The sequence below is a fragment of the Gymnoscopelus microlampas genome (genome assembly GCF_963454915.1).
Source record: "Gymnoscopelus microlampas genome assembly, chromosome: 7".
In the NCBI taxonomy this organism is placed as follows: Eukaryota; Metazoa; Chordata; class Actinopteri; order Myctophiformes; family Myctophidae; genus Gymnoscopelus; species Gymnoscopelus microlampas.
In genome coordinates, this window is record NC_139944.1 from 56,319,678 (window position 1) to 56,346,767 (window position 27,090).

Consider the following 27,090-nt stretch of genomic DNA (forward strand, 5'->3'; position numbering starts at 1 on the left):
CACAACGTAGCGGAAGATAGTTAGAAAAGAAAAAAAACAGAAAGTCCTCTTTGCATCGATAGGACATGTGGTATTTTGCGACACTTTACAACACAATGCTACTGCTTTACGGCAGCTGTATGTATTATCTGAATGGATCGATTTACGGCAAACACACCAGTGACCACAGGGAAGCCTACCGGAGGAACGTGCACATTCCAACGGTAGCGTGAAAAAGAAAATAAAATAGATACGATGTGATTCAACTGGTTATTTCTTAAGTCACCACTTTTATATTGTCATCATAGATCATGAAGAGGAAATCTTCACAACTTTGATAGATCTTCGAGGAAAAAAACAAAACAAAACTTTGTGGCTAGTGGTTAGCTAGCATTAGCCTGTTAGCATCAATGGAGTTAGTGATGAGAGCTTCAGTAACTCTGTCCTCGTGGATCATGAACAAAAGAAAGAGAAAAAATAATAATCTTCACAAACTTAGGACATCTTTGAAAGACTTTTGGCGAGAATGGAGTTTATCGGTTGGCACCATCCATGAAGAAGGCTTCAGCAACTTTGTGGTCACGGAATAGCTCCTCTTTGCCGTCGATGGTCACACTCAAGGTGCTTGGGAAACGTAGTGAATACCTTAGGTTAAGATCTCTGAGGCGTCGTTTCACCGGGAGGAAGGCCTGACGTCTCCTCATCAGTTCGGCACTGTAGTCAGGGAAGATGAACACACGGGAGCCATTGTAGAGCAACTCTTGCTTTTCACGAGCAAGTCGGAGGATCTTTACTTTATCCTGAAAGTGTAGTAGTTTTATCAGGATAGGTCTCGGAGGTCTGTCGTTCTGTCGAGAAGTAGGAACACGATGCCCCTTCTCTATGGCCAATGGAGTGGAGAAGTTCTGCTGGCCCAAGAGTTGAGGGATCAGGCCGGCCATAAACCCAATCGGGTCCAGGCCTTCTGCAGCCTCAGGCACTCTTAGGACGCGTAGGTTCGTAGATCTGCTGCGATTCTCAAGTCCATCCACCTTCTCCAATAGGTAAGCATTGCTTTTTTCAAGTTGTATGATCCGAGTGGAGAGATCATTCACATTGTCCTCATTAGCTGCAACACGGTGCTCGAGTTGTGCCACATGGTCTCCTAGTGTGGTCAACGAGCTCTGAATGCCTTTCAGAGTGTTTAGAATAGGCTCCACTTTAGCATCAAAGTAGCCTATCATTTCCGTTTTTATCTGCTGGACGATGGATTGAGATAATGCTTTAATCATAGCTTCATCCATTGTTTGATCAGTTTGGAGATATCAGTATTAAGCAACAATCAGTCCTTTTTTCCAAGCACGGTTGATCAAACGTAGTAGTTCAAAGCCACAAGTCTTTCTTATCGATGTAGTGGTTTAAAAAGTCATGAATAGCTACAGTTTAACAAGTTTGAAGAGTCAAACAGACCTGAGCTCAGACCCAGCTTACTCACTCAGCGGCCATCTTGAACCGGAGATATGCGTCCGACTGAGGAACAGTGCGTCCCACTATCAGGAACAGTAAGGGTCCTAGTATACTTCCTTGGGGAACACCACAAGTCACTGGGAGGGGGGGGGACTGGGTGCCGTTTACTTCCACCACTTGCTCCCTCCCTTCCAGGTAGGATCTCATCCAGTTCACTGACGTGTCATCAAAACCTATTGCTCTGAGCTTATTGATCATAATCGTGTGATTAACGGTGTCAAAAGCCTTCTGGAGGTCCAGCATGACCATGCCGCAATATTTGCCCTTTTCAATCTCTTGTTTGATAGAGTCGTTCAAATAGAGAAGGCATGTGTCAGTGGAGTGGTTTGTTCTGAAGCCAGATTGGAATTTGTAGATTAGATTTTTCTCGGCAAGATACTTGTCGACCTGTTCATAGACTATTTTTTCCATGACTTTCGAGATGGAGCTTAGAATAGAAATAGGGCGGTAGTTGCCAGGGTCTAATTGGTTTCCTTTTTTGAACAGAGGGGTCACCCTTGCTTTTTTGAAGTCGTTGGGGACCTGTCCCTGTGTGGTGGAGAGGTTGAATATGTGGGTAATGATTGGAGCAATGGAGGCGGCTGAGTCTTTTAGAAATTTGGGGGGAATATTGTCGAGGCCTGTGGCTCTGTGTTGATGAAGAGCACTCAATTTTTTAAACACCTCTTCTGTTTTCACAGGGGAGAGTTTAAAGTCATCTTTGCAAACACCCTGTTTTTCGTAAAATGAGACAACATACTCCTCACCATATCTCCCAGAGTGTGGAGGAGGTTTTTCAACCAAATCTGAGGCTACGGTCGTGAAGAATATGTTGAGGATTTTACTCACTTCGTGTTTGGATGAAATGAGAGTGTCATTCACCTTGAGGCTTAAGTTTGAAAGCCTGGTTTTCAATTTTTTGCTGCAGCCTAGGAGGTTCTTGAGTAGCCTCCAAAGCTCTCGTGTTTTTTTTTTATTTTCCTCAATCTTGTCATCGAGGTAGCTTTTTTCTGCTAACAGGAGCATGCTATTTACCTTGTTTCTTAGCTTGTTTTTTTCCTTTTCAAGTTTAGCTACGTGGGATTCGAGACCTTTGTTAAAACATTTGGCTAGTTTGATCCTACTTTTATGAAGCTCAGAACACTTTTTGTCTCTGACTTTCATGGCAGTAAGGATGTCCGAATTCATCCATGGTACCGAGCGGGTTTTGACCCTGATGGTTTTCATGGGAGCCACACTGTCCAAAATTTGAATGAATTTGGTTTTGAAACAAAGCCAGGATTCGTCTACCTGTGTGCTGTTTAGAACGTCGGACCAATCCTGTTCCTCCAGTCTGTGATCTAAGTCCTCACTCTTATAATTTTTGAGGTCTCTGATTGTGACTGTTTTGTGGTAACCGGTCTTAGGTTTACGTTTCTTTCTGGTGCAGAAGATCATGTTGTGATCAGATATGCCACAGGTGGAAACACCACTATTTAGGATTTTTTCCTTGTCCGTTGTTAGAATGAGATCTATGGTAGTTTGAGAGGAAACACACAGCCTTGTGGGCTGAGTGATCAGCTGGTGGAGTTAATGCCGATCACAACACGCCTTGAATGACTTATACACTGACGCTTCCTTGCGGAGTATGTCAGTGTTAAAATCACCAAGAAGAATCGTCTCCGCATGGTCCACTTTAGCTAAGCATTCATCAAGTCTATCATAGAAATCAGTCTGGTTAGGAGGTCCGTATATGACCTCCGACCTCAAATTCCAAATGGCCATACTAAAACTCCTAAATATAGTGCTCAGCTCTGGGATCTTCCCTAGCACATGGAATCAAGGGCTGATAACGCCACTCCACAAAAGTGGAGACAAATATGACCCAAATAACTACCGTGGGATCTGTGTAAACAGCAACCTCGGAAAGATCCTCTGCATGATCCTCAACCACAGAATCCTAAACTTCCTCACAGAAAGCAATGTCCTGAGCAAATCACAAATTGGCTTTCTACCAAAATATCGCACAACAGACCACATTTACACTCTAAACACCCTAATTGACAACCAAATAAACAAAAACAAAAGCAAATTATTCTCCTGCTTTGTCGACTTCAAAAAAGCATTCGATTCAATTTGGCATGAGGGTCTGATGTACAAACTATTGGAAAGTGGCATAGGGGGGAAAACCTATGACATCATAAAATCAATGTACACAAACAACAAATGCGCAGTTAAAATAGGCGAAAAGCACACAGACTTTTTCCCCCAAAGCCGAGGAGTTAGACAGGGATGCAGCCTGAGTCCAACACTCTTCAACATATATATCAACGAGTTAGCAAAAACGTTAGAACAGTCTACAGCTCCAGGCATCCCCTTGGCAAACACAGAAATCAAATGCTTACTTTTCGCAGATGACCTGCTGCTGCTGTCTCCAACCAAGGAAGGACTACAGCAGCAACTTGATCTCCTACACAAATTCTCGCAGACATGGGCCCTGACAGTGAACCTAACTAAGACTAAAATCATGATATTTCAAAAAAGATCCAGCCGCCAAAACCATCAATTTTTCCTAAATACGATCCCACTAGAACAAACAAAAAACTATACCTACCTTGGCCTAAACATCAGCAGCACAGGGAACTACAACCAAGCTGTAAAGGACCTGAGAGACAAGGCAAGAAGGGCATTCTATGCTATCAAAAGAAACATCAAAATAGACATCCCAATTAAAACCTGGCTTAAAATACTGGACTCTGTGATAGAACCAATTTCCCTCTATGGTTGTGAGATCTGGGGACCATTAGCAAACCATGACCTTGAAAAATGGGATAAACACCAAACCGAGACCCTACACACAGAATTCTGCAAATCCATTCTCCGTACCCAGCGAAAAACACCAAATAATGCATGCAGGGCAGAACTAGGACGATACCCACTCATAATCAAAATAAAAAAGAGAGCACTTAAGTTCTACAACCACCTAAAAGAAAGCGACCAAAATGCACTCCATAACAAAGCACTCACACACAGCGAAACTCTAGAGAGATGCCCCCTCAGCCAGCTGGCCATGGAACTCCGGGCACAAACACAAACAGAGCCACGAGATAGAAAACCCATCGGACCAAACAAAATTATAAAACAGCAAAAGGAAAACTACCTGACACATTGGAAAGAAGCAACACAAAAGCAGAGTAAACTAGAATGCTATCTGGCCCTAAACAGAGAATACACAGTGGCAGAATACCTGAGCACCGTGACCGACCCAAAACAAAGAAAAATCTTAACTAGATACAGACTCAGTGAGCACAGTCTTGCGATCGAGAAAGGTCGTCACAGGCAGACCTGTATCCCGAGAGAAGACAGACTATGCACCCACTGCACACAAAAGGAAGTGGAAACCGAGCTACACTTCCTAACCGTCTGTCCATTGTACCAAGACATCAGAGACACATACTTCCCACAGATTACAACCACACACAGAGACTTTGAAAACATGACCAACGACAAAAAACTCCCATATCTGCTGGGCGAAGTACAACAATGTGCAAACACAGCAGCAAGATTCGTGAGTTGTTGTGATAGGAGAAGGATATCGAACGGAACACAACCACCCTAAAGACTAATCATTGTGTATATTCCTACACTATACCTGCACCCAGTGATCTTGGTACATAGAAATTGATCTATTGAAGATTCTGACTTTCAAATGTACATTTTTTGTTCTGATTGTATTGCTGTCTTTTTGCTTTGGCAATGTAAACGTATGTTTTCTCATGCCAATAAAGCCCTTTGAATTGAATTGAATTGAAATTGAATATGGTACCGACTAGCACAGGTTTGGCATGTTTAAAAATGATCTCGACCCACACAGCTTCAATGTTTTCATCCATCAGGTCTTCCCGAAGGATGCAGACATTGTCAGTATGAACATACATGCAAACACCACCCCCGTTTCTGTTCCTATCTTTCCTGAAGAGTTTGTAGTTTTCAATCTCAATCACAGAATCAGTTATCGCTTGATCAAGTTTTGTTTCAGAGAAAGTTAAAATGTCAACCTTACCATCATAAAACATCTGCTTGATTTGTGTTAGCTTGTCTCCTGCTAGAGAATTCACATTAAGATGTATCATGTGCAAGCCAACGCCAAACGATTTGATCATTTTTTCAATGGATAGGTGTTTATCCACTGAGAGATGTTTAGGAGCAGTCTCGGGGGGGGGAGGGGGGTGTAGTGTCCATCAAAGCCATTGATCCGTCGTGGGCAGCCAGCAGTGGGGGTTGGGGAGGGTTGGGGGGTTGGGGGGGGATGGGGCGCGGAGGTCCCAGCACGGCCTCTGCTAATGGTCCCATCACGGTCTCTGCTGGGACCCTGGCCGTGGAACGAACCGTAGGTTTGTAGCGGTGCATCAAGGGCTCTGCTCCGGTGAAAACAGCTAGGTGACTCCTTGGTTCCACGTTCTCGGCTACGCTGCATCTCCCGGTTGATCGCCGTTGTGCGTCGGTGCAAGCGTCCTCGTCGACGGCTGCGGTGGATACGACGTCGGTGTTTAGGTTGATCATTTGGGTTGATTCGCCTAGTCGAGTTGGTGGGAAGCCATTGGTGTTGTCGTCGAGGCTAGCTTCGGTAGCAACGTTGGCTAGGCTAGCTCCGGTGCTCCGGAAGTTCTTTGTTCCAGCATGGCTTTGTTGTTGTTTTGCCCCGTTGCTTGTGGCAACGTTTGCCGCTAGCCTGTTGGATTCAGCTGTGAGCCGAGCGGATTGCCTTGTGGTTACAGGGCCAGGGTTAACTTCAACGTCTCCGGAAAGTAGTAGAATTAAACAGAAGTACGTCTTCCGATTACATCTACCATTCAGGGGTTTGTTTCTTCGCTTCGGGTTGGCTGTGAGAGTCGAGTGGATCGCCGTGGTTCCATAACCTGGGTGTTTTTTCTCGGTTCCAGTAGTTAGGTAGAAGTCATTGTGTGATTCTACCTTTTCTGTCTCGTATAATTCCATATCCTTCTGGTGTATAATCCATGCGGAGTTGAGGTGTAAATCCATAATCCACAGGATGAGGATAAGGAAAGGTATGCGAGGACGCAGGACGCGAGAGCGATCATCGATGCGACCACCCATGTCGACTGCCGGAAGCAACAGGTGAAGCAACAGGTGTCGTAACATGACAACAGTGGATTTTTGTGAAACAAAGCCTTTACAGAAACAAGGAGGATAACACAAGCTGTTTGCTACTGCAGTTTACAGTTACGTAACCACGTTACATGGACTTTGAAAGGGATTCTCAAAGTAGGGTCAGGGCCTGATAGCATTATTGAAGCTCATTATAAAAGGAGATTTGTATACAATTAAAACTAGTTAGACTTGAGCATAGTAAATAATAATAAAATATAATATAAAATAGAGGCATGGGCAAACAGAAAAGTATACTGACCTTTTTAAATTAAGTGATATAGATGAGACAGGAGTTAAAGTTCATACGGTTACATCCAGTTTTAGTTTTTCTTACAATCTAATTTAATTATGCTTCTTTTTATTTAAAGACCAGCTGCTAGAAGCTACTGAGATGAAGGAAGACAGTAGTATTCTGTTCACATTTAAGACGAAGACAGTACAACCAGTTCAGGAGCATTGACTAGAAACTGTGCAGGCAAAGGGCTTTTAACCTGTATGAATCCTCATGTGTTTCTTCATGTTAGCACTAGTGTTAAAGCTTTTGCTACATATTGTGCAGGAGGCCTTTTCACCAGTATGAATCCTCATGTGTTCTTTCAGAATGTTAGCTCGGTTAAAGCTCTGACTACAAACTGTGCAAGCAAAGGGCTTTTCGTCTGTGTCAGGGACCGAGTTGGTCGGAGGGAGAGACAGGGAAAACTTTGTTGGTTTTAAAATATTGTTCTCTTTTTTCATTTATTTTTCTTTCTTTTCTTTTTTCGTTGTTGCAGAAAAATGGTTCAATAGGTAACAAAAAAAAATGTGCTCAACACAAAAGAAAATATACTAAATAACTAAACAGAAAACTGGACTAAACAACACAACTGAACTGAAAACTGAACTAACCAAAATGACACAGGAGGTGGACATATATAGGGACGGGTCAGACCATTGTTAAAACAAAAGGGGGAAAAGACAAAGACTACCATTGAAACACACACTCAAAACCCCTACCCAACCCCATGGTACAAAGGGACTGTGGTGCAGTCCAATTTCTCCAGATTAGCTGTAGATCTGGAGCAGCTGATCCCCAGTGCTTTGGCCAGCCCATAAAGTTCATGTATGTCAGTCAGCACCTCCCACAGAACTGGTAACTCAAAGAAAAACTCATAAATGAACTCATAGAAAACAACTAAACAATAAATTATGTATTTCAACTGGTTAATAATGAACAACTGAAAAATAAACACACTAAATATATAAAGCGAAAGGAAGATTACCATACATTATAGTCTCTATGTGTGGCTGCTGAGTCAGCCATCACAGCCTGTATGAATCCTCATGTGTGTTTTCAGAGTTCCAGCTCCTCTAAAGCTTTTATTACAAACTGTACAAGCAAATGGCTTTTCACCTGTATGAGTCTTCATGTGTGTTTTCATATATCCAGCTACTCTAAAGCTTTTATTACAAACTGTACAAGCAAATGGCTTTTCAACTGTATGAGTCCTCATGTGTGTTTTCATATCTCCAGCTCCTCTAAAGCTTTTATTACAAACTGTACAAGCAAATGGCTTTTCACCTGTATGAATCCTCATGTGTACTTTCATATGTCCAGCGTGTCTAAAGCCTTTATTACAAACTGTACAAGCAAATGGCTTTTCACCTGTATGAATCCTCATGTGTACTTTCATATCTCCAGCTCCTCTAAAGCTTTTATTACAAACTGTACAAGCAAATGGCTTTTCACCTGTATGAATCCTCATGTGTGTTTTCATATATCCAGCTTGGCTAAAGCTTTTGTTACAAACTGTGCAAGCAAAGGGACTTTCATCTGTATGAATCCTCATGTGTGCTTTCAGATTACAAGCTTGATGAAAGCGTTTGCTACAAACTGTGCAGGCAAAAGGCTTTTCACCTAAATGAATCTTCGTGTGTGTTTTCAAATTTCCAGCTAGTCCAAAGCTTTTGTTACAAACTGTGCAGGCAAAAGGTTTTTCACCTAAATGAATCTTCATGTGTGTTTTCAAATTTCCAGCTAGTCCAAAGCTTCTGCTACATACTGTGCAAGCAAAGGGCTTTTCACCTGTATGAATCCTCATGTGTCTTTTCAAATGTTGAGATTGGTTAAAGCTTTTGCCACAAACTGAACAAACAAATGGTCTTTCCCCTGTATGAATCCTCAGGTGTTTTTTCAGATCTCCAGCGTTTCCAAAGCTTCTGCTACATACTGTGCAAGCAAAGGGCTTTTCACCTGTATGAATCCTCATGTGTGATCTCACAGTTTCAGCTCGGCTAAAGCTTTTGCCACAAACTGAACAAACACATGGCTTTTCACCTGTATGAATATGTAATTTAAGATAGGTTTTGTTAAAGCTTTGACTACAGACTTCACAACAAAAGCTTTTCCTTCCTGTTTCACTCCTCATCGATGGTGTTTGTTTTGATGATTTCAGGTCCTGGGACAGCTTGTTGCTCAATGACAATCTTTGTCCTTCCACTTGTTGTGTGTTGTGTGATTTCAGTGTGTTTAAAGCTGACTGCTGTTTACTGGTCTCCTGCTCATCACTGTCTTCAGTATCAGATTCAGAACAGTGTGAAGGCCAGTCATCACTGTCCTCAGTAATGTCAGATTCAGAACAGTGTGAAGAGAGGAGCTGGTCATCACTAGTTGGTTGTGATGTTCCACGGTCCTCTACATCAGCTTGTGTTTTCATGTGTTCAGTTGAGGTGCTGGCTAGAGGCTCTGTCTCTCTGTTTTCATCATCATCTTCACTTTTCACTGTTAGTAATGTCAACGATGAGCCTGCAGCCTCCTCTGGTCTTTGAAGTAACTCCTCCTGCTGTTCCTCTTTAATCTGTGGAGGTTCTAGTTTCACCTGGACCAGACTGGGACTCCTCTCCTGCTGTTCCTCTTTAATCTGTGGAGGTTCTAGTTTCACCTGGACCAGACTGGGACTCCTCTCCTGCTGTTCCTCTTTAATCTGTGGAGGTTCTAGTTTCATCTGGACCAGACTGGGACTCCTCTCCTGCTGTTCAGGGGAAACCTCCTCTTTAAGCACTGGAAGGACTGAGAGATCTAGGAGGTGAGAAGAGGTAAAGTTAACTTAGTGTGTTATCTGATTGTATCAGTTTGATTCTTAAACTTATTTTGTAATCATTTTGATTTTTTTACATTGTCAAGCAACACTTGTCAAAATGTTTGTGTACAGTTCTAAGTATGAATTAGTTCACAAGTACTATGCATCTGTACTGACAAACATTTACATTTGATGGACTAGTTTGGGTACGCATCAGGCCCCGGACCCACATAACTCTGAGTGTACAAATGGAACTAAAAAGGACCTGTTCATTTGGTTCAATGTGTACACTCTCAGAGTTACAGACCCATAAGGGTTCATTTGGTTCCATTTGTACACTCTCAGAGTTACAGACCCATAAGGGTCCATTTGGTTCTTAATTATAAAGTTGGCAAAGAATCATTTACTTACATAGGAGCCACACAATGGAACAACCTCGGAATTAGTGTCAAACTGACAACCAATCTTTTAAGCAGAAAACTAAATCATGTCTATTAGAAAAGGTTCCCCTATAGAGGCTCTTTAGACTAGGAAAGATAAGGGAGCACTTGTTCTATGTATGTACTGTGTATGTTCCTTGTGTTTTTGTATTGTTGCGTAATGTGTACTGTGTCTGTACTGTGTATGTTACTTGTGTCTTTGTAGTGTTGCGTAAGTTACATGTGTTTTGTATTGTAATGTACTTTAACTTATTGACCGTTAATTGTGAGAGGAGCTCAATGGAAATAAGTCTCAGGACCTTCTTGGGTAATCCTCGCCCTGCGGTGACCATGTGGTTTTTGGCTTTTCAAAATAAATCAAATCAAAAATCATTTAGCTGGGACTCCCTGAAACCCCCTCAAGGACCCCTGGGGGTCCCACTTTGAGAACCACTGGTCTACTGAGAAGACAAAATAGTGACTTCATTGTTAACTCTTCCACTGCCACGGAATTAATTAATGAATTCATCCATCTACCGTCCCCTTGCCGCGGAAACGGCGATTTTACTTTAAAAATCATGGAATATTCTCTGTGACCTCCTTCCTCACAGAGATCGGCTAATTACACGCATGGGGGTCTGGAATTGGGGGGGGGGGGGGGGCGGGGGAATTGTCCGTAAAGCAGAAGGGACGGAGATTTAGCAGAGATATGGCCGTTTCACTGCAGGAAATAAACAGGAAGTAAATGAAGTCATTTTCAGGGTCTGTCATCAGGAAGTGAAAGCATCATCCATAGGATAGGTAACAGCGCCATCTAGTGGAAAACCATTGAAAACACATTTCCGTCCAAACTCGTCCGTGGCAAGGTGAGCCGTCCAATGCAATGAAAGAGTTAAACAGAACCTTCATTCATCGGAGTTAAAAAGACAGTAAAAGTCTTTGTCATGGTCCTTCAAACGTGTACAGAAAGTTTTAACAAAAAATTCCACTCCATTGATCCATGGCAGGTGTTTTTCTCTAACATTTCTAAAGCCTTTTCAACTGCAATGAAAAAATAAATCTTTGCCTGCGGGTGTTGCTGTTGAGCGATTTTGCCTGTCAATCATCGCCTCTGCTACGCCCCCCCCCCCAAGGAAAGGATAGGGGAGGGGAGGGGCGAGGAGGAGAGTGGGCGGGATTAATCGGCTGTGACCTCACTGCCAAAGGGCCAAGTTCAGATTACTTTTCAGCCTAATTATTCAGAAAACCCCAGACCACAGAAAATCCACAGAATGTTCAAAGTTCAGATTTTGTGGGTGCAATTGAGGTCATAAAACCCCCCAAAAAAACAAAAAAATCACATCCTGTGTGAAGGTAGCGGCGCCTTTGATACATTTTGTCATCGATATGTGTTTATAATGTGTTCACATGACACATTATAATGTGTTCACATGACACGTGTGTAAACACACGTGTCATGTGAAGCTTGACCAATCACTTTGTTGACGGGTCTGACCAATCAGAGCGTTGACGGGTCTGACCAATCAGAACGTTGACGGTGAACACGGACAAAGTCAGGTATAGAGCGGCTAGCGCCGCTAAAAATAAAAAAAGTGAAAATGAACGTCATAGAACCTTTAATATAAAGTGTCTCCAAAGGTCCTTATGGTTCTGTGTGCAAATGACGTTTCAATGTGTTCACTGTTTGGCTCTGATTGGCTAACCAGTGTTCAGCATTACTGTGCTCTGATTGGCTAACCAGTGTTCAGCATTACTGTGCTCTGATTGGCTAACCAGTGTTCAGCATTACTGTGCTCTGATTGGCTAACCAGTGTTCAGCATTACTGTGCTCTGATTGGCTAACCAGTGTTCAGCATTACTGTGCTCTGATTGGCTAACCAGTGTTCAGCATTACTGTGCTCTGATTGGCTAACGAGTGTTCAGCCAACGTGATCCAGTAGGACTTCTTAACCACTTAAACCCTATACACTACCTCAGGGGTCTGTCCTTGGCTCCCTCTTTTTGTACCTATACTCATTTCACATAAAAATAACTGATCTACAAGCTCACAAGCTCTACAACCTTGCGTCACTTTTCCACCGGGACACGCCCCCCCCCCCTCATCTAGACTGAGTGGTAAAACATTGAGCAGCATGGAGCGTTGGGGTTTGGACGCGCTCGTTGTAAATCACTCAACGGTCCTGCGTAACACCCGTTTCTAAATGTCACATGATGCAGGAGGCGGCAGGACGTTGTGTTATAGAAAACGAGCGCTTACAAACTCTGACACGTAGAATCACCTGCACTGCATCTCATGTCTCTATGGCAGTGGTTTTCAATTGAAACCCCCATTTGAAAAGATAAGCCAGGGACCCCAATAAGAGAAGGTTTTTACAGCTCTAGCAGTGATTCTCAACCATTTTCATTACAAGGGCCCCCAGTTTGACATGCATTATTAAGCTACGGACCCCCATCTAATGGCATTTATACCTCTGGGACCCCAATTTATATTATAAAATCAATGTTAATTTAACTCTGAGAGTGTACAAATGGAACCAAATGGACCCGTTAGGGTCCATTTGGTTCCATTTGTACACTCTCAGAGTTACAGACCCATAAGGGTCCATTTGGTTCCTGTCCATCATTTAGCTGGGGACCCCCTGGAACCGCCTCAAGTACCCCTGGGGGTCCCCGTACCCCACTTTGAGAACAAATGCTCTATGGTGGATTTTTATTAAACAAAAAGTTTGCAGATAGAAAGAGGATAATTCAAGCTTTCCGTACAGCTGCCATGTTGGTGAGTTTAACGTAGTTTCATACATTCCAGTATTAACAGTATAAGTATCTTGGATTGACATTGGATGAGCACATGAAATTTAATGATGCTGTTGGTGTCCTAGCTCAGTCAGCGGGCAGGGCACTGGGCTCTGTCATGAACAAAGTTAAACAGTGTGGTAATTTAGGATTCAACACCTATACACAACTCTATGAATCAGGGGTATGTTCGGTGTCTGACTACGCTTCTGGGGTTTGGGGTTTCCGGGAACATACAAGTTGTAACACTGTGCATCATAGAGCTATTAGATCCTTTTTGGGAGTTCATAAATTGACTCCAGTGTTGGCAATTAACGGGGATATGGGATGGGAACCTCCAAGCATCAGACACAAATGTGAAATGGTTCGGCTATGGAACAGGCTTGTGAAGATGTCTGACCAGAGACTCACAAAAACGATTTTTAACTGGGATTTTAGATTTGGTCACTCTTGGACAAAATAATTGAGATCTTTATTTTATTCAAATGATTTGTTTTTTATTTTTCAAAATAAGTTAATATGTGACGTTCACAAAATTAGAAGTACAATGTTTTCCAGATATAAAGAGCAATGGTGTAGTAATAGATGGTATAAGCCCAAATTACGAACCTATTGTCTCATAAAAGACAGGTACATTGTAGAACCGTATGTGAAGTATAATTTAAGCAAAAGACAACGATCTCTATGTGCACAAATACGGTCAGGAACACTACCATTAGCTCTGGAGACTGGCAGATTTAATGCCACTCCAGAGGAAGAGAGATATTGTCTGTTTTGTGAACTTAGGGAAATTGAAAATGAGGTACACTTTTTGTTTTATTGCTCAAAGTATGATGATATAAGAGAGGTATTTGTTAGTAAGATGTCTTCTATTTGTGGAAATTTCCTTGAGTTAGATGATTATGAAAAATTTGAGATATGTTTTGTTAAAGGAGCTTTTGTGGTTGCAGATTTTATTTGTCAAGCTTGGGAGAGAAGACAGAACAGTCTGTATAATTCTGAGGTATACTTCTGAGATGTAATTGAATGTACTAACTACGTGAATACATTGTAAAACATGTTATAAATGTTAAATGGTGTCTTATAAACCCATGAGGGTTGGGCACTTTGTGTGCAGGACACAGAAATAAAATTATCTATCTATCTATCTATCATTCCGATAGGACTTTTCTGTTTGGATGTATGGGCTGTCAAGGCCAGAAAGTTATTTTTTTTATAATGACAAGCCCAGAAAAGGGACGCTAGGGTTCATGTGGTTAATGACATACAGTAGGTATTCAAAGGTTTGAGGCTCTGCGGTGCCCAGATCAGACATCTTTACATTTTGATTGGCGATGACTAGGGATGGAGCTCGAAAACCGGGTCCATTACAAACCCGGTTCTGAATTTATTGAGACCCCAGTATCAATAAGCTTTTGGCTAAGGGGCACGGTGGCGCAGTCGGTAGTGCTGTCGCCTCACAGCTGGGCGTGTCTTCTCCTCCGCGTCATCAGCGCCCATACCCTAGGTGGGGTTGGCGAAAGGGCCCACTCTGTGTGGAGTTTGCATGTTCTCCCCGTGTCTCCTAGGGCAGTATTTCCCAACCTTTTTGGTGCCAAGGCACATCTGGCATAGCCAAAAGATCCCAGGGCACACCTAGATATACGGTGTGCAGATATACAGTGTACAACATATTTACTCTCATGTACACGAGAAGTAATAAAGAAACCTTGAACATTACAAAATGTCTTCGACCTACAATAACCGTGGGTCAGTGCTGACCGGAGGAGTCAGATTTCACCTTACCAGAGTAAAACGTCTTTGTACTAAACCCAATATACTTCTAACATCCAAACATTTATGACAGCACTCACTCAACAAATAACTGCTAAAAGAAAAAAAAAGGAAAGAGACAGTGTCTTTGTTTGAAACTTCAGTCCTTTTTTAGAAAAAAATACTTTAAAAGTCAATAAAAAGATTTGTAAAAAGAAAAGAAACAATTAGGCCACAATACAACTGTCTTAGTGAGAAACTTGAGCTTGTTTTGCTGAACACAGAGTTTGTATCCTGGCTGAGACTGATGACAAGCGCACACAGAGCTCCCTGTTGCCCACTACAGACGGATATCAACACACTTGGCACGGGAGTTAAGCGATATCTTTCAGGTTAAAATAAAGAAGGATCCGGGAGCTTTCATTCTGGGACTCCCTTCCAAAGAGATTCATTTGACACCACCTGGTATTCCTAAACGTAACCTCAGTAAACTGTCTAATCCTAAACTTATTTCTAACCTTATCCTCAGTAAAACAAATACAAGAACCCCTGGTCCGCGAAAACAAATAGGGGGTAGCGTGCTTTGGCCGAGACTTTTGGTTAACCCAGTCAGACAACGTCGCCGCAGCTTGCGAGTGAACAGACCATCTACGTGGAGTAATTAAACACCACAAACTACACGGATTAGGTTCACACTATTAGGTTCATCATGGCAGGTTATAATATGGGCTTTTGAAAGCCCCTCTTCGCCGATACGACGTTCAGGTCCGCCGTATCGGCCCGTTCCGACGCACTTTCACCCCTGAGTACCTGCCAGGCAAGTACAGGTGATGGCCTCATGAAGACAAAGCCACACATTTATATGTTATATGTGTTACTGCTGAATTAAATGAATCAAAAGAAGAACATTTTATTCAATGCGTTATGGCTACACGCTGGGTGTCAAAAATAGCCGATCTACAAACTCACAGCATGTCGCACACACATGTTGTGGGCTTGTAAATCGGACGTGCGACCCGCTGTACGTCGAAGTATAAATCGCGCTACGTGCAAATTCAATCAACATCATATATGAATTAATCCACTGATTAAATTAGCTGCCCATTGGCCTAAAAAGGAGGAAACCATGCATGCCAGTGTGCATGTTTACATGCATGCAAGTGTAAACAAGATTATCTTGTTTACTAATATCTTAGATATTTTATTAATATCTTAGATATTCATAAAAACATATCATTTTTGTTAACAGTCAGAAAGTCTGTCTGTCTGGATAGATGGATAATCCAAAGACCTTCATTGATTACCGTTGGGATATTCAGGTGTCATAAATATTGTTAGCAATGTTGATATTCCAGTGATAAATATGGTCTATAAAATGGTTGGAATCAGCACCAAATGGACCACGGATAGAGTCCACCCCATATGATGAAAACACAAATACAAATGTCATTCTTCAGTGCTGGATGTGTGCTACATTGTGCCGTACATTTTATACGAGTTACTAATATCAGTGGCGTAGAGCATTGGTTCTCAAAGTGGGGTACGGGGACCCCCAGGGGTACTTGAGGCGGTTCCAGGGGGCCCCAGCTAAATGATGGATAGGAACCAAATGGACTCTTATGGCTCTGTAACTCTGAGTGTACAAATGGAACCAAATGGACCCTAACGGGTCCATTTGGTTCCATTTGTACACTCTCAAGAGTTAAATTAACATTGTTTTTACAATATAAATTGGGGTCCCAGAGGTATAAATGCCATTAAATGGGGGTCCGTAGCCCTAATGCATGTCAAACTGGGGGGTCCTTGACATTAAAATGGTTGAGAATCACTGCTAGAAAGCCGTATAAACCTTCTCTTATTGGGGTCCCTGGCTTATCTTTTCAAATGGGGGTCCGCGGGCTAATAAGTGTCAATTTGGGGGTCCTTGACATGAAAAAGTTTGAGAACCACTGGCGTAGAGTAACCAAGTACATGTACTCAAGTACTGTAGGCTACTTAAGTACACATTTGAGGAATTTACTGGAGTATTTCCATTTTACTATACTTTTTACATCTACTCCACTACATCTCAGAGGCAAATATTGTACTTTTACCCCAATACAATTATTTGAAAACTTTAGTTACTAGTTACTTTGTAGATTTAGATTAGTATTACAAAACATAGATTAACCACATCAGCCCTATTTAAACGTTGGCTATTTGAAAATATCAGATCTAAAAGCAGACGCGTTCTGTGAGCTTGTGAGCTTGTAGATCTGCTACAAGCTCACAACATGAGAGAGAGAGAGAGAGAGATAATTATTTACAAGGGGAAAAATCACACCCAGTGTGAAGTGAGTGGTGCCTTTGATGAGTTCATTTCATTAAGCTATATGAACTAGAGGAACTATGTTAAATCCCTGTCCATTCATTTCAAGGCTGCTCAACAGGAAGACAGAGGAGAAGCAATTACAGCCTGTCCCTATTGGCCGTCTGAGAGGCGAACGGCCCTTTTGCATGTAGTTGAAGCGCAAGGGGGCGGGCGGGGAGAGAGTCAGCGCGCTGAAGTCAAAGCACAGAATACGGTGTTGTTGACAGACAACGGATGCACGCTTATGAGAAACAACACAAATAAAACCTGGCGAAACAGTTGCGTGCATTAGCGCAAGATGAGGATAAATGAAACGTTCAGTCTAAATGTCCAGTAATTCGCAACTACTACCACTACTTTTTTATTTGAAACTTTACATTTCTCTAAATATTATAAACTCTCAGGGCAGCGTAATACAAATATAATTTATGAAAAGGCTACTATAGGCTACAGTGAAGTCGTGCATTAGCGCAAGATGAGGATAAAGGAAACATTCAGTCTAAATGTCCAGTTTGCTAATAATTCACAACTACAGTGCCAGATAATCACCAAGAGAGTTAAAAAAGAAAAAACGTTTCAGTCATTCAGTCCGACTTCACTGTAGCCTATAGTAGCCTTTTCATAAATTATATTTGTATTACGCTGTCCTGAGAGTTTATAATATTTAGAGAAATGTAAAGTTTCAAATAAAAAATTAGTAGTAGTAGTTGCGAATTACTGGACATTTAGACTGAATGTTTCATTTATCCTCATCTTGCTCTAATGCACGCAACTGTTTTGCCAGGTTTTATTTGTGTTGTTTCTCATAAGCGTGCATCCGTTGTCTGTCAACAACACAGTAGTCTGTGCCTTGACTTCAGCGCACTGACTCTCTCCCCACCCGCCCCCCCCCTTGCGCTTAAACTACATGCAAAAAGGCTGTTCGCGTCTGAGAGCACCTACCCAAGTTTGGGAAGTTTAGCATTTACTCACAGCCTGTCTCACTGTCAGTGCAGTAGATGGGAGTCGTGCAGGCAGCAGTCCTCCAGGGGGCAGCAGAGCTCAGGTCCTGACTCAGGGCTGCTGAGTCGTAGGAATTCATGCAGTGCTGAGGAAACATGTTGTGACTGGATAGATGGACATCACTGGTAGACATCTGCTTTATACAGTACACACACACACACACACACACACACACACACACACACACACACACACACACACACACACACACACACACACACACACACACACACACACACACACACACACACACACACACACACACACACACACACAGTATATATAACAATGTGTCCATGTGTGAGCATAGGAAACACATATTAAAGGTACAGTTAGGTTAGACACTTCAGCTCAGGATTAACCATTTCCGGGGGAGAGTGAGCTAACAGTGTACACATCCTGCTTTCCGTGCCTGAACCATCGCTACGCTGGATTTAAGGTTACATTCACATGTCATATGTGTTACAATAAGCATATCTGGAGCCAATTATAGCAGAGACAGTACGGTACTTTGAGAGCCTTTTTGACTCCTTTTTGGGCATCGTGTTGTTGAAGCCCTCTAACAACCAGTCTGTGGGTATAATGTCCTAGGCTGCCACATATAAAAACAAATAGTCTGCACCTATAGACAAATCCACAGACGCGCTGTCTGTAGCTGCCATTGCTGCGATGTTGCGGTGCGGAGCGTTGACACCGCAGCTATGGCTGCCTACAGGCTGTCTGTGGATTGGTCTATAGCCCAGCTCTGAGATGGTATGTAGGAGAGGTTGATATTTAATGACCGTGGTCATAAAGGTTTCCTCTAGGCTGGAGTCAAAGGTGCAGACTGTCTCTAATACAGACACTTCTCTGGACGCATGCACGTGCACACAGAGTAAAAAAAAAGAAGACGTAGTGACTATTCCATTTTAGACTATAGTTATATCATAATTAAAATAAATGTAGATTCACAATTGAACACTAAAGACTTTCAACCTGGTGTCCAGGCTATGTTGGTCATGTCATTGTAGGTCAACCTTCACCTTCAGATCACATTGAATCCACTAACCTCTGTTTCACTGGGATGTCCAGACACTTTCCCTTCACTGTGATCCTCCAGGCCATGGGGGGTGCTACTATGTTCTCCTCCTCCTCCTCCTCCTCCTCCCCCTGTGAACGTCTCCAGGCCAGTCTCTCTGGTCTCCACAGCCCCCCAATGCATCCATGCAGCTCCTTCCATCTTGTCAACCAGCTGAGAATGTTAGGCCCTGAAAAGAGGAGACTTCAATACGCTTGCTGCCTTTCTCTCTGGCAGCTTCATAGAGAATGTAGCATTTTCACAAATGTACACAGGTAGCCTACGGTTACAATGTTTGATTGATTGATTGATGTACTTTATTTAGTAAGACATGAGAACAACAGTACATGGAAGTACAAATTCACAATACAAGGTCTACTAAACTGGAAGACTCATAAAAGCACTGAGCTTGTTTCAAATGAGTTCCCCATGCACACAAATCATGATGACATATAAGAGACAGACAGATATACACAACTACTATAGAATGTCATACAATCAGTTTACAGGTTACTGGTATGAAGAGTGAGAAATATGTACAAAAGGAGAAGGAGAGAGGGGGGGGGGTAGGGGGGTAGGTTAGGTTAGGACTTAGACAGGGGCCATTTTCCAATTGCAGCCTCCTGAAGGTGTATCTTTAGGGCTGTTTTGAAAGAGAGTAGGGTTTTACACTCCTTTACTCCTTTTGGTAGGGCGTTCCACATTTTTGATGAATAGCATGAGAACGAGTTACTTCCCTTTGTTGAGCCAAAAAAGGGTTGGACAAGGTTTGTGAAGCTTCCTCTGGTATTATGATCATGGACATCATTAACATTTTCATTTCAACAATGATGTCCACCCCCAGGGGGTCCCCACATGAGTCTGGGGGGTCCCCAGATGATTGGCTTAATGTGCAACACTGTTTTCTCTCACTCAACAGTAAACAAAATAACATACAGCACAAGTGTATACAGGGTATTTGCATATTCATTACTTTTGACCATTACTGTTTTACAAGTAATGAATAAACTATACTATGAAAATGTTTTAAGCATTGGCCAAATTGTCAAATATTATCTAAGAAACAGGCAAAGAAAATAGCTGATCTACAAGCTCAAAACGCCACGTATTTATCTGTGGAACAGAGTCAAACTACATGTAAAGCCAAACTAAATGTCATTGTTAATAAACAAAGTCATTGGTAACCATTTTGTCATCTCATTGTTATATTCAATGTGTCAATGCAACGTGTTGTGAGCTTGTAGATCTGCTAATTTGAAATGTGTTGTGAGCTTGTAGATCTGCTCATTTATAACGTGTTGTGTGCTTGTAGATCTGCTCATTTATAACGTGTTGTGAGCTTGTAGATCTGCTCATTTATAACGTGTTGTGAGCTTGTAGATCTGCTCATTTATAACGTGTTGTGAGCTTGTAGATCTGCTCATTTATAACATGTTGTGAGCTTGTAGATCTGCTCGTTTAAAACGTGTTGTGTGCCTTAACATTCAAACAACTGGTCTGAATGAGCCTTAGATCAAGACTATCGTAGATGTATTTTAATAGTCTGACTTTTACTTTCGTATCTACAAGAATCTTAGCTCCACCCCCACAGTCTGTCCTGGAATGTCACCAGTAAAGCCCTTATTTCTCCAAACATGTACAAATACTAAATATAAGGTGTTTACCCGCTTGATGCAAATGTTAACTAGGTGTCCGGTGTGTTTGTGTACTGTATTAATCCATATGTTTCAATAAAGAAGTGTTTTAATCCCGTCTGTGACCAATTCTGTCGGAAGTTCCCAATGGGCGGTAGTGACGGGCGCATCCGGTGAAAGCCGGAATTACACTCAATGTAAAGATGAAGTAAACGAGGGGGGAAATGGCGTTCGGCCACAGACGTGATTAAAACACTTCTTTATTGAAACATATGGATTAATACATTACACAAACACTCCGGACACCTAGTTAACATTTGGATCAAGCGGGTAAACATCTTATATTTAGTATTTGTACATGTTTGGAGAAATAAGGGCTTTACTGGTGACATTCCAGGACAGACTGGGGGTGGGGGGGTGTAGCTAATACTCTCGTAGATGTAAAAATGTCAACATCGATAAAATGCATCAACGATAATCTTAATCTAAGGCTATCTAATGAACAATAATAATAAACACAGCTTTGACTCACCGCTTAGTGCAGATAAATAATCACCAGGGTTACGAAACGTAAACGAAACGTAAACAAAACCGCAGACGAGTCTTGTTGTTAGCATTAGCATTAGCATTAGACCAAGTGTGTTGCTAAACCACGTGCTAAACTCCTCCTCCTCTGCAGGGAAAACTAATCGATGATCAAAGAGTCTCAACAAGCAGATCACAGATTCTCTGATCCTTCTTATCTTTCACAGGACTTCTGTTCATTCATTTATTCACCACATTGTTTATGATTTTATATTCATTTAATTTTCTACAACTCATTTATAAATGATGACTATGATAAAGTATATAATATATAAAGGATATCAGATCTATAGATTATCTTGGTAGTAACCTTGGTGGTTTTAAAGGATATCAGATCTATAGATTATCTTGGTAGTAACCTTGGTGGTTTTAAAGGATATCAGATCTATAGATTATCTTGGTGGTTTTCCACAGAAGGTCAACCTGTAGAAAGTCTGCTTTCTATTTACTGTTGTGTTCAGAGCTCATATCTGCTCTACATACTGTGTGTGTTGTTTCTCCTGTGTGATACTGCCCCCTAGTGGACTGCATTCATTACTGCACGGATAATCATCCATACCTCAATGCTTGAGTGAAACACTTCACTGCTTCTGTTCTCTGGACTATTTATAGGAGTCAGAGGTCTGCTTATATATTGGTAGACATTTTATTTAGACATGATATATATATCTGTTATTTAAACATCTTTATTTTTTAGGCCACGCTGAAAGTCTACCACAGCTTACATGGTATTATATGCTCCTCAATGTTCAGGTGTCACTGCAGTAAGTTCTAATATACATGGACTGAAAAGATTCTGATGATTGAAAAATAAAACAAGTTTAAAGCTGTCTTTGAGGAGGAAATGTAAAATAGACAAACAGCCTCGATGCAAAAATAATGTATTTCAAAGGCTACTGCTGCTACTGTTGTGACTTATGTCTTCATCAGGGGATTTATTTGTGATAAAACCCTTATGAATACAACAAGACAAACCGTTGGCAGTGAAAACATATTAGTTTGCATCAGGCTGGTCAGGTGTTACTGTTTGACTTTTCTTCTAGGTCAAACGGTGTGCTGAGACACACTGGTATGTGTCCTGAGACAAGTCCAGGTGTGACTTGGGATTATTATTATTATTATTATTATTATTATTATTATTATTATTATTGCAATATACAAAAAGTTTTAAATGATCTTAAATAATGAATGTACTATATCAGTTCATTTCCCAATACATAGGTACATTAATGCTATACCCTAGAACAGTGGTTCTCAACCCTTTTCATTTCAAGGACCCCCAAATGGATCACACTACGGACCCCTTCCTTTGATACAATTTGCTGTCTCTGGGATCCAAAATCTACACTTTAAAATCCTCAGTGTTCATTTAACTTTTCAAGGAACCCAGAAGGTCCCTTGAACACTGTACTATACAGTATATTAGGGCTATAGCTCTTTATGTGTTTCTGATAATATTATTGTTCACTCATTTGTATGTCTGTGGCAACAATAGAATTTTGACAAAAATGTCTACAACAAGCCAGCATGGTGATGACCCCTGGGTCCATTTGGTTCTGTGTTTACTCTCAGAGTTACAGACCTGTAAGGGTTCACTGGGACCCCAGATGGTCCCTGGACCTGACATTGAGAACCATGCAGTGCCCTAAAATAATATTTAATCACTTTCAACATGTCATTATAGGTGAACCTTTTAAATCTAATTTAATACAATTATGGGTGTTTATTGTCTCCGCCAGGCCGAAAGGCATGGCGAGAGAGTATGTTCTACCCCTTGTCCGTCCGTCCGTCCGTCCGTCATTTAATTTGTTGGCAATACTTTGCCACGCTTTCTCCCTGGATCTATTTATTGTGGCCGTGTTTCCTTTCTTGCTTATTATACATTTTACTTCCTTGTATGATTCCATGAGCTGCTGCAGTGCTGCTGTTCAGCCACAGAGAAGAACGCCGCTCTGGTTTTGGGCTCCATGATTGGTCAAGTTCAAGGATTCTGCCTGCTATCGACTTAAATGGTCTTTTATAGGAATATGTGAACTTACATTCAGCCTGATTTAACGATCCTGGCTTGACAAAGCCGCTCCTTCTCAGCCCGGCTTGGCGTTCGTGGAAATGAATAAACCAGGCTGAACAGCCCAGGCTTGTCAAACCTGGATTTGCCTTTTAAACCAAGATAATTTAATTCCGCTTTCGTGAAATAGACCCCTGTGCTCCGAGGAGCACTTTTTCTAGTTTGTATTATTTCCCCACAAATGTTCAAGCAGATCTATGTGAGCTTGTAGATCTGATATTTTCATTATGAATACAAGTTGTGAGATTTTGACAAATCATTAAGAGCAGTACAGAACTAATGTAACAGAAACACATTATAAAGCACATTAGTATCCAATTAAAATGAGTTAAGGAGTTGAGAATTAGAATAATAATAAAATAAAATGAGAGCAGAATCAATAACCTCAGTAAAAGGCAGTGGCAAACAGAAAGGTTTTCTGTTTTCATTTCAAAGAACAAGGATCAAGGACATTGAGTGATTTAAAACAAGTTCTCCTCAAAACCACTGGAGAGGTAATGAGTGCACACAGGTAATGCAGGTGTAAACACAGCTAAATAAACACACTTAGATGAATGATATGGATTCACAGAGTTTATTTAGAAGAAATTGCTCTCGTGACAACAGTGGATTTTTGTGAAACAAAGCCTTTACAGAAACAAGGAGGATAACCCAAGCTGTTTGCTACTGCAGTTTACAGTTACGTAACCACGTTACATGGACTTTGAAAGGGATTCTCAAAGTAGGGTCAGGGGCGGACCCTATTATTTACATAAATAATACCTGGATCAATTCAACAATGTAATGAAAGGGGAGCATTGTGTAGAATTTTATTGTCTCCGCCAGGCCGAAGGCATGGTTGTCTCCGCCAGGCCGAAGGAGAGTATGTTTTAGTTTGATTTCCTTTGGTTCCACCAAGCTAACGTTGGTCAAGCTTCACGTGACACTTGACAATATGTTGAAAGGGTGTGCTTTGATTGGCTAGCTACCTGGAAGGGAGGGAGCAAGTGGTGGAAGTAAACGGCAAACAGTAAAACGGAAGTAAACGGCACCCAGTCCCCTCCCCTTGTGGTGTTCCTATACTAGGACCTCTACTGTTCCTGATATATGTGAATGATATGCCTTCAGCTTGCGACTGCAAACTGTTCCTGTTCGCAGATGACTCGGCTCTGCTGGTCTCGGACAGGGACAGGCTGCAGGTTGAGAAAACTCTCAGCACTGAACTCAACAAGACCTGCATCTGGCTCTCCGACAACAAACTCTCATTACACCTGGGTAAAACTGAATCCATCCTCTTTGGGTCCAACCCTAACCTTAGCAAGGCTGAGAGTTTCACGATCAAAGTGGGTGAAAATGTTATCACAAGAAAGGAGGAAATTACCTACCTGGGTTCCATCTTGGAGGCAAACCTCTCCGGTGACAAAAACGCTGAAAAAACGATCAAAAAGGTCCAGAAAATAACACGGAGGATGTGGAGGATTGATCGTCTAGTCAGTAAGAATACTCTGAAGATTCTCATACAAGGTCATTATGATTATGCATGCACTTCATGGTATCACAACACCTCCAAGGCCTTAAAAACAAGGCTCCAAACATCCCAAAACAAACTTGTAAGGCTACTTCTTGGCCTCAATTACAAAACCCATCTAACCCATGCCCATTTTGCTAGGATTGGATGGCTTAGGGTTGAGGACAGAGTACAGCAACTTGCTATGGGCCTGGTCTTCAAGATACACCACAACATTGGGATCCCCCTGTAATTGTCAAAATACTTCCAAAATGTTAATCAAGTCCATGATCATAACACCAGAGGCAGCTCCACAAACCATGTTCAACCCAGATTTGGCACAACAAAGGGAATGAACTCGTTCTCATGCTATTCATCAAAAATGTGGAATGCCCTACCAAAAGGAGTAAAGGAGTGTAAAACCCTACTCACTTTCAAAAATGCCCTAAAGATACAACTTCAGGAGGCTGCAATTCAAAAATGGCTCCTGTCCAAGTCCTAACCTACCCCATGTCCTAACCTAACCTCCCCCCTCTCTCTTTCTTCTTTTGTGCATATATTTTTTCGAAACATTGCGTTGCATGTTTCGAAGTGACATCAGTGCCATCAGCCAAGCTAACATTTAGTCAGGAGATATTAGCAGAAAAAGTTCCAATCTTGTGCTGTACACGTGTGCTTTGCATAAAACATTGATAGCATTAAAGAAGCTCATTATAAAAGGAGATTTGTATAAAATTAAAACTAGTTAGACTTGAGCATAATAAATAATAAAATATAATATAAAATAGGCAAACAGAAAAGTATACTGACCTTTTTAAAGAAAGTGATATAGATGAGATAGGAGTTAAAGTTCATACGGTTACATCCAGTTTTAGTTTTTTTTACAATCTAATTTAATTATACTTCTTTTTATTTAAAGACCAGCTGCTAGAAGCTACTGAGATGAAGGAAGACAGTAGTATTCTGTTCACATTTGAGACGAAGACTGTGTCCATAGCGACGTGATACCAAGTCCTGTTACAGACAGTACAACCAGTTCTGGAGCATTGACTAGAAACTGTGCAGGCAAAGGGCTTTTAACCTGTATGAATCCTCATGTGTACTTTGAGATGGTCAGTTCGGTTAAAGCTTTTACTACAAACTGTGCAAGCAAAGGGCTTATCCCCTGTATGAATCCTCATGTGTTTCTTCATGTTAGCACTAGTGTTAAAGCTTTTGCTACATATTTTGCAGGAGGCCTTTTCACCAGTATGAATCCTCATGTGTTCTTTCAGAATGTTAGCTCGGTTAAAGCTCTGACTACAAACTGTGCAAGCAAAGGGCTTTTCGTCTGTGTCAGGGACCGAGTTGGTCGGAGGGAGAGACAGGGAAAACTTTGTTGGTTTTAAAATATTGTTCTCTTTTTTTATTTATTTTTCTTTCTTTTCTTTTTTCGTTGTTGCAGAAAAATGGTTCAATAGATAACAAAAAAAAAATGTGCTCAACACAAAAGAAAATAAACTAAGTAACTAAACAGAAAACTGGACTAAACAACACAACTGAACTGAAAACTGAAATAACCAAAATGACACAGGAGGTGGACATATATAGGGACAGGTCAGACCATTGTTAAAACAAAAGGGGGAAAAGACAAAGACTACCATTGAAACACACACTCAAAACCCCTGCCCCACCCCATGGTACAAAGGGACTGTGGTGCAGTCCAATTTCTCCAGATTAGCTGTAGATCTGGAGCAGCTGATCCCCATTGCTTTGGCCAGCCCATAAAGTTAATGTATGTCAGTCAGCACCTCCCACAGAACTGGCAACTCAAAGAAAAACTCATAAATGAACTCATAGAAAACAACTAAACAATACATTATGTAATTTCAACTGGTTAATAATGAACTGAAAAATAAACACACTAAATATATAAAGCGAAAGGAAGATTACCATACATTATAGTCTCTATGTGTGGCTGCTGAGTCAGCCATCACAGCCTGTATGAATCCTCATGTGTGTTTTCACATGTCCAGCTCCTCTAAAGCTTGTATTACAAACTGTACAAGCAAATGGCTTTTCACCTGTATGAATCCTCATGTGTGTTTTCATATATCCAGCGTGTCTAAAACTTTTATTACAAACTGTGCAAGCAAATGGCTTTTCACCTGTATGAATTCTCATGTGTGTTTTCATATATCCAGCTTGACTAAAGCTTTTATTACAAACTGTACAAGCAAATGGCTTTTCACCTGTATGAATCCTCATGTGTGTTTTCATATATTCAGCTCCTC